Raw genomic sequence first — 7,295 nt, forward strand, 5'->3', positions numbered from 1 at the left:
TTTCTTTTTTTTTTAAATTTCCACTACTGCAAATTTGATAATACTAGAAATCAAAAACCTATTTTCATATATAATAATTCTAATCATTTGAAAATCACCAGAGTTCTAGTAGGGACTGAGCCCAACCCAATCCAAAAAAATAGAGAATTTTATTTCAATTTTTAAGTAGTAGCACCCTCACCCTAACGCTATCAGACAATCAAAATTTGTTTAAAATGAAAATAAAAATTAATTTTTTCTAAATTTAATAATTCTACTCATCTGAAACTTACCAGAGTTCTAGTAGGGACTAAGCCCTACTTAATCGTAAAGAATAGAGAATTTTATTTCAATTTTTAAGTAGTAGCACCCTCACCCGAACGCTATCAGACAATCAAAATTTGTTTAAAATGAAAATAAAAATTAATTTTTTCTAAATTTAATAATTCTACTCATCTGAAACTTACCAGAGTTCTAGTAGGGACTGAGCCCAACCCAATCCAAAAGAATAGAGAATTTAATTTCAATTTTTAAGTAGTAGCAGGTCCACCCGAACGCTATCAGACAATCAAAATTTGTTTAAAATGAAAATAAAAATTAATTTTTTCTAAATTTAATAATTCTACTCATCTGAAACTTACCAGAGTTCTAGTAGGGACTGAGCCCAACCCAATCCAAAAGAATAGAGAATTTAATTTCAATTTTTAAGTAGTAGCACCCTCACCCGAACGCTATCAGACAATGAAAATTAGTTTAAAATGAAAATAAAAATTAATTTTTTCTAAATTTAATAATTCTACTCATCTGAAACTTACCAGAGTTCTAGTAGGGACTGAGCCCAACCCAATCCAAAAGAATAGAGAATTTAATTTCAATTTTTAAGTAGTAGCACCCTCACCCGAACGCTATCAGACAATGAAAATTTGTTTAAAATGAAAATAAAAATTAATTTTTTCTAAATTTAATAATTCTACTCATCTGAAACTTACCAGAGTTCTAGTAGGGACTGAGCCCAACCCAATCCTAAAGAATAGAGAATTTTATTTCAATTTTTAAGTAGTAGCAGGTCCACCCGAACGCTATCAGACAATGAAAATTAGTTTAAAATGAAAATAAAAATTAATTTTTTCTAAATTTAATAATTCTACTCATCTGAAACTTACCAGAGTTCTAGTAGGGACTGAGCCCAACCCAATCCAAAAGAATAGAGAATTTTATTTTAATTTTTAAGTAGTAGCACCCTCACCCGAACGCTATCAGACAATCAAAATTTGTTTAAAATGAAAATAAAAATTAATTTTTTCTAAATTTAATAATTCTACTCATCTGAAACTTACCAGAGTTCTAGTAGGGACTGAGCCCAACCCAATCCAAAAGAATAGAGAATTTAATTTCAATTTTTAAGTAGTAGCAGGTCCACCCGAACGCTATCAGACAATCAAAATTTGTTTAAAATGAAAATAAAAATTAATTTTTTCTAAATTTAATAATTCTACTCATCTGAAACTTACCAGAGTTCTAGTAGGGCCTAAGCCCTACTTAATCGTAAAGAATAGAGAATTTAATTTCAATTTTTAAGTAGTAGCAGGTCCACCCGAACGCTATCAGACAATCAAAATTTGTTTAAAATGAAAATAAAAATTAATTTTTTCTAAATTTAATAATTCTACTCATCTGAAACTTACCAGAGTTCTAGTAGGGACTGAGCCCGACCCAATCCTAAAGAATAGAGAATTTTATTTCAATTTTTAAGTAGTAGCAGGTCCACCCGAACGCTATCAGACAATGAAAATTAGTTTAAAATGAAAATAAAAATTAATTTTTTCTAAATTTAATAATTCTAATCATCTGAAAATTACCAGAGTTCTAGTAGGGACTGAGCCCTACTTAATCGTAAAGAATAGAGAATTTTCTTTCAATTTTTAGGTAGTAGCACCCTCACCCGAACGCTATCAGACAATCAAAATATGTTTAAAATGAAAATAAAAATTAATTTTTTCTAAATTTAATAATTCTACTCGTCTGAAAATTACCAGAGTTCTAGTAGGGACTGAGCCCAACCCAATCCTAAAGAATAGAGAATTTTATTTCAATTTTTAAGTAGTAGCAGGTCCACCCGAACGCTATCAGACAATGAAAATTAGTTTAAAATGAAAATAAAAATTAATTTTTTCTAAATTTAATAATTCTAATCATCTGAAAATTACCAGAGTTCTAGTAGGGACTGAGCCCTACTTAATCGTAAAGAATAGAGAATTTTCTTTCAATTTTTAGGTAGTAGCACCCTCACCCGAACGCTATCAGACAATCAAAATATGTTTAAAATGAAAATAAAAATTAATTTTTTCTAAATTTAATAATTCTACTCGTCTGAAAATTACCAGAGTTCTAGTAGGGACTGAGCCCAACCCAATCCAAAAGAATAGAGAATTTAATTTCAATTTTTAAGTAGTAGCAGGTCCACCCGAACGCTATCAGACAATCAAAATTTGTTTAAAATGAAAATAAAAATTAATTTTTTCTAAATTTAATAATTCTACTCATCTGAAACTTACCAGAGTTCTAGTAGGGACTGAGCCCAACCCAATCCAAAAGAATAGAGAATTTAATTTCAATTTTTAAGTAGTAGCACCCTCACCCGAACGCTATCAGACAATGAAAATTAGTTTAAAATGAAAATAAAAATTAATTTTTTCTAAATTTAATAATTCTACTCATCTGAAACTTACCAGAGTTCTAGTAGGGACTGAGCCCAACCCAATCCAAAAGAATAGAGAATTTTATTTCAATTTTTAAGTAGTAGCACCCTCACCCGAACGCTATCAGACAATCAAAAATTGTTTAAAATGAAAATAAAAATTAATTTTTTCTAAATTTAATAATTCTACTCATCTGAAACTTACCAGAGTTCTAGTAGGGACTGAGCCCAACCCAATCCAAAAGAATAGAGAATTTAATTTCAATTTTTAAGTAGTAGCAGCCCTCACCCGAACGCTATCAGACAATGAAAATTTGTTTAAAATGAAAATAAAAATTAATTTTTTCTAAATTTAATAATTCTACTCATCTGAAACTTACCAGAGTTCTAGTAGGGACTGAGCCCAACCCAATCCTAAAGAATAGAGAATTTTATTTCAATTTTTAAGTAGTAGCAGGTCCACCCGAACGCTATCAGACAATGAAAATTAGTTTAAAATGAAAATAAAAATTAATTTTTTCTAAATTTAATAATTCTACTCATCTGAAACTTACCAGAGTTCTAGTAGGGACTGAGCCCAACCCAATCCAAAAGAATAGAGAATTTTATTTTAATTTTTAAGTAGTAGCACCCTCACCCGAACGCTATCAGACAATCAAAATTTGTTTAAAATGAAAATAAAAATTAATTTTTTCTAAATTTAATAATTCTACTCATCTGAAACTTACCAGAGTTCTAGTAGGGACTGAGCCCAACCCAATCCTAAAGAATAGAGAATTTTATTTCAATTTTTAAGTAGTAGCAGGTCCACCCGAACGCTATCAGACAATGAAAATTAGTTTAAAATGAAAATAAAAATTAATTTTTTCTAAATTTAATAATTCTACTCATCTGAAACTTACCAGAGTTCTAGTAGGGACTGAGCCCAACCCAATCCTAAAGAATAGAGAATTTTATTTCAATTTTTAAGTAGTAGCAGGTCCACCCGAACGCTATCAGACAATGAAAATTAGTTTAAAATGAAAATAAAAATTAATTTTTTCTAAATTTAATAATTCTAATCATCTGAAAATTACCAGAGTTCTAGTAGGGACTGAGCCCTACTTAATCGTAAAGAATAGAGAATTTTCTTTCAATTTTTAGGTAGTAGCACCCTCACCCGAACGCTATCAGACAATCAAAATATGTTTAAAATGAAAATAAAAATTAATTTTTTCTAAATTTAATAATTCTACTCGTCTGAAAATTACCAGAGTTCTAGTAGGGACTGAGCCCAACCCAATCCTAAAGAAAAGAGAATTTTTTTTCAATTTTTAAGTAGTAGCAGGTCCACCCGAACGCTATCAGACAATGAAAATTAGTTTAAAATGAAAATAAAAATTAATTTTTTCTAAATTTAATAATTCTACTCATCTGAAAATTACCAGAATTCTAGTAGGGACTGAGACCAACCTAATCCAAAATAATAGAGAATTTAATTTCAATTTTTAAGTAGTAGCAGGTCCACCCGAACGCTATCAGACAATCAAAATTTGTTTAAAATGAAAATAAAAATTAATTTTTTCTAAATTTAATAATTCTACTCATTTGAAAATTACCAGAGTTCTAGTAGGGACTGAGCCCTACTTAATCGTAAAGAATAGAGAATTTTATTTCAATTTTTAAGTAGTAGCACCCTCACCCGAACGCTATCAGACAATCAAAAATTGTTTAAAATGAAAATAAAAATTAATTTTTTCTAAATTTAATAATTCTACTCATCTGAAACTTACCAGAGTTCTAGTAGGGACTGAGCCCAACCCAATCCAAAAGAATAGAGAATTTTATTTTAATTTTTAAGTAGTAGCACCCTCACCCGAACGCTATCAGACAATCAAAAATTGTTTAAAATGAAAATAAAAATTAATTTTTTCTAAATTTAATAATTCTACTCATTTGAAAATTACCAGAGTTCTAGTAGGGACTGAGCCCTACTTAATCGTAAAGAATAGAGAATTTTATTTCAATTTTTAAGTAGTAGCACCCTCACCCGAACGCTATCAGACAATCAAAAATTGTTTAAAATGAAAATAAAAATTAATTTTTTCTAAATTTAATAATTCTACTCATTTGAAAATTACCAGAGTTCTAGTAGGGACTGAGCCCTACTTAATCGTAAAGAATAGAGAATTTTATTTCAATTTTTAAGTAGTAGCACCCTCACCCGAACGCTATCAGACAATCAAAATTGTTTAAAATGAAAATAAAAATTAATTTTTTCTAAATTTAATAATTCTACTCATTTGAAAATTACCAGAGTTCTAGTAGGGACTGAGCCCAACCCAATCCTAAAGAATAGAGAATTTTATTTCAATTTTTAAGTAGTAGCAGGTCCACCCGAACGCTATCAGACAATGAAAATTAGTTTAAAATGAAAATAAAAATTAATTTTTTCTAAATTTAATAATTCTACTCGTCTGAAAATTACCAGAGTTCTAGTAGGGACTGAGCCCAACCCAATCCTAAAGAAAAGAGAATTTTTTTTCAATTTTTAAGTAGTAGCAGGTCCACCCGAACGCTATCAGACAATGAAATTAGTTTAAAAATGAAAATAAAAATTAATTTTTTCTAAATTTAATAATTCTACTCATCTGAAAATTACCAGAATTCTAGTAGGGACTGAGACCAACCTAATCCAAAATAATAGAGAATTTAATTTCAATTTTTAAGTAGTAGCAGGTCCACCCGAACGCTATCAGACAATCAAAATTTGTTTAAAATGAAAATAAAAATTAATTTTTTCTAAATTTAATAATTCTACTCATCTGAAACTTACCAGAGTTCTAGTAGGGACTGAGCCCAACCCAATCCTAAAGAATAGAGAATTTTATTTCAATTTTTAAGTAGTAGCAGGTCCACCCGAACGCTATCAGACAATCAAAATTTGTTTAAAATGAAAATAAAAATTAATTTTTTCTAAATTTAATAATTCTACTCATTTGAAAATTACCAGAGTTCTAGTAGGGACTGAGCCCTACTTAATCGTAAAGAATAGAGAATTTTATTTCAATTTTTAAGTAGTAGCACCCTCACCCGAACGCTATCAGACAATCAAAAATTGTTTAAAATGAAAATAAAAATTAATTTTTTCTAAATTTAATAATTCTACTCATCTGAAAACTTACCAGAGTTCTAGTAGGGACTGAGCCCAACCCAATCCTAAAGAATAGAGAATTTTATTTCAATTTTTAAGTAGTAGCAGGTCCACCCGAACGCTATCAGACAATCAAAATTTGTTTAAAATGAAAATAAAAATTAATTTTTTCTAAATTTAATAATTCTACTCATTTGAAAATTACCAGAGTTCTAGTAGGGACTGAGCCCTACTTAATCGTAAAGAATAGAGAATTTTATTTCAATTTTTAAGTAGTAGCACCCTCACCCGAACGCTATCAGACAATCAAAAATTGTTTAAAATGAAAATAAAAATTAATTTTTTCTAAATTTAATAATTCTACTCGTCTGAAAATTACCAGAGTTCTAGTAGGGACTGAGCCCAACCCAATCCTAAAGAAAAGAGAATTTTTTTTCAATTTTTAAGTAGTAGCAGGTCCACCCGAACGCTATCAGACAATGAAAATTAGTTTAAAATGAAAATAAAAATTAATTTTTTCTAAATTTAATAATTCTACTCATCTGAAAATTACCAGAATTCTAGTAGGGACTGAGACCAACCTAATCCAAAGAATAGAGAATTTAATTTCAATTTTTAAGTAGTAGCAGGTCCACCCGAACGCTATCAGACAATCAAAATTTGTTTAAAATGAAAATAAAAATTAATTTTTTCTAAATTTAATAATTCTACTCATCTGAAACTTACCAGAGTTCTAGTAGGGACTGAGCCAACCCAATCCTAAAGAATAGAGAATTTATTTCAATTTTTAAGTAGTAGCAGGTCCACCCGAACGCTATCAGACAATCAAAATTTGTTTAAAATGAAATAAAAATTACTTTTTCTAAATTAATAATTCTACTCATTTGAAAATTACCAGAGTTCTAGTAGGGACTGAGCCCTACTTAATCGTAAAGAATAGAGAATTTTATTTCATTTTTAAGTAGTAGCACCCTCACCCGAACGCTATCAGACAATCAAAACTTGTTTAAAATGAAAATAAAAATTAATTTTTTCTAAATTTAATAATTCTACTCGTCTGAAAAATTACCAGAGTTCTAGTAGGGACTGAGACCAAACCCAATCCTAAAGAATAGCAGAATTTATTTCCAATTTTAAGTAGTAGCAGGTCCACCCGAACGCTATCAGACAATCAAAATTTGTTTAAAATGCAACTAAAAATTATTTTTTTCTAAATTTAATAATTCTACTCATCTGAAACTTACCAGAGTTCTACGTAGGGGACTGAAGCCCCAACCCAATCCAAAAGAATAGAGAATTTTAATTTCAGATTTTTAAAGTAGTAGTCAGGTCCACCCGAACGCCTATGCAGACATCAAATTTGTGTAAAATGAAATAAAATTAATTTTTTCTAAATTAATAATCTATCATCTGAAAATTACCAGAGTTCTAGTAGGGACTGAGCCCTACTAATCGTAAAGAATAGAGAATTTTATTTCAATTGTT

Source organism: Leptopilina heterotoma, unplaced genomic scaffold (assembly GCF_015476425.1).
Source record: "Leptopilina heterotoma isolate Lh14 unplaced genomic scaffold, ASM1547642v1 Lhet_113, whole genome shotgun sequence".
NCBI classification, from domain to species: domain Eukaryota; kingdom Metazoa; phylum Arthropoda; class Insecta; order Hymenoptera; family Figitidae; genus Leptopilina; species Leptopilina heterotoma.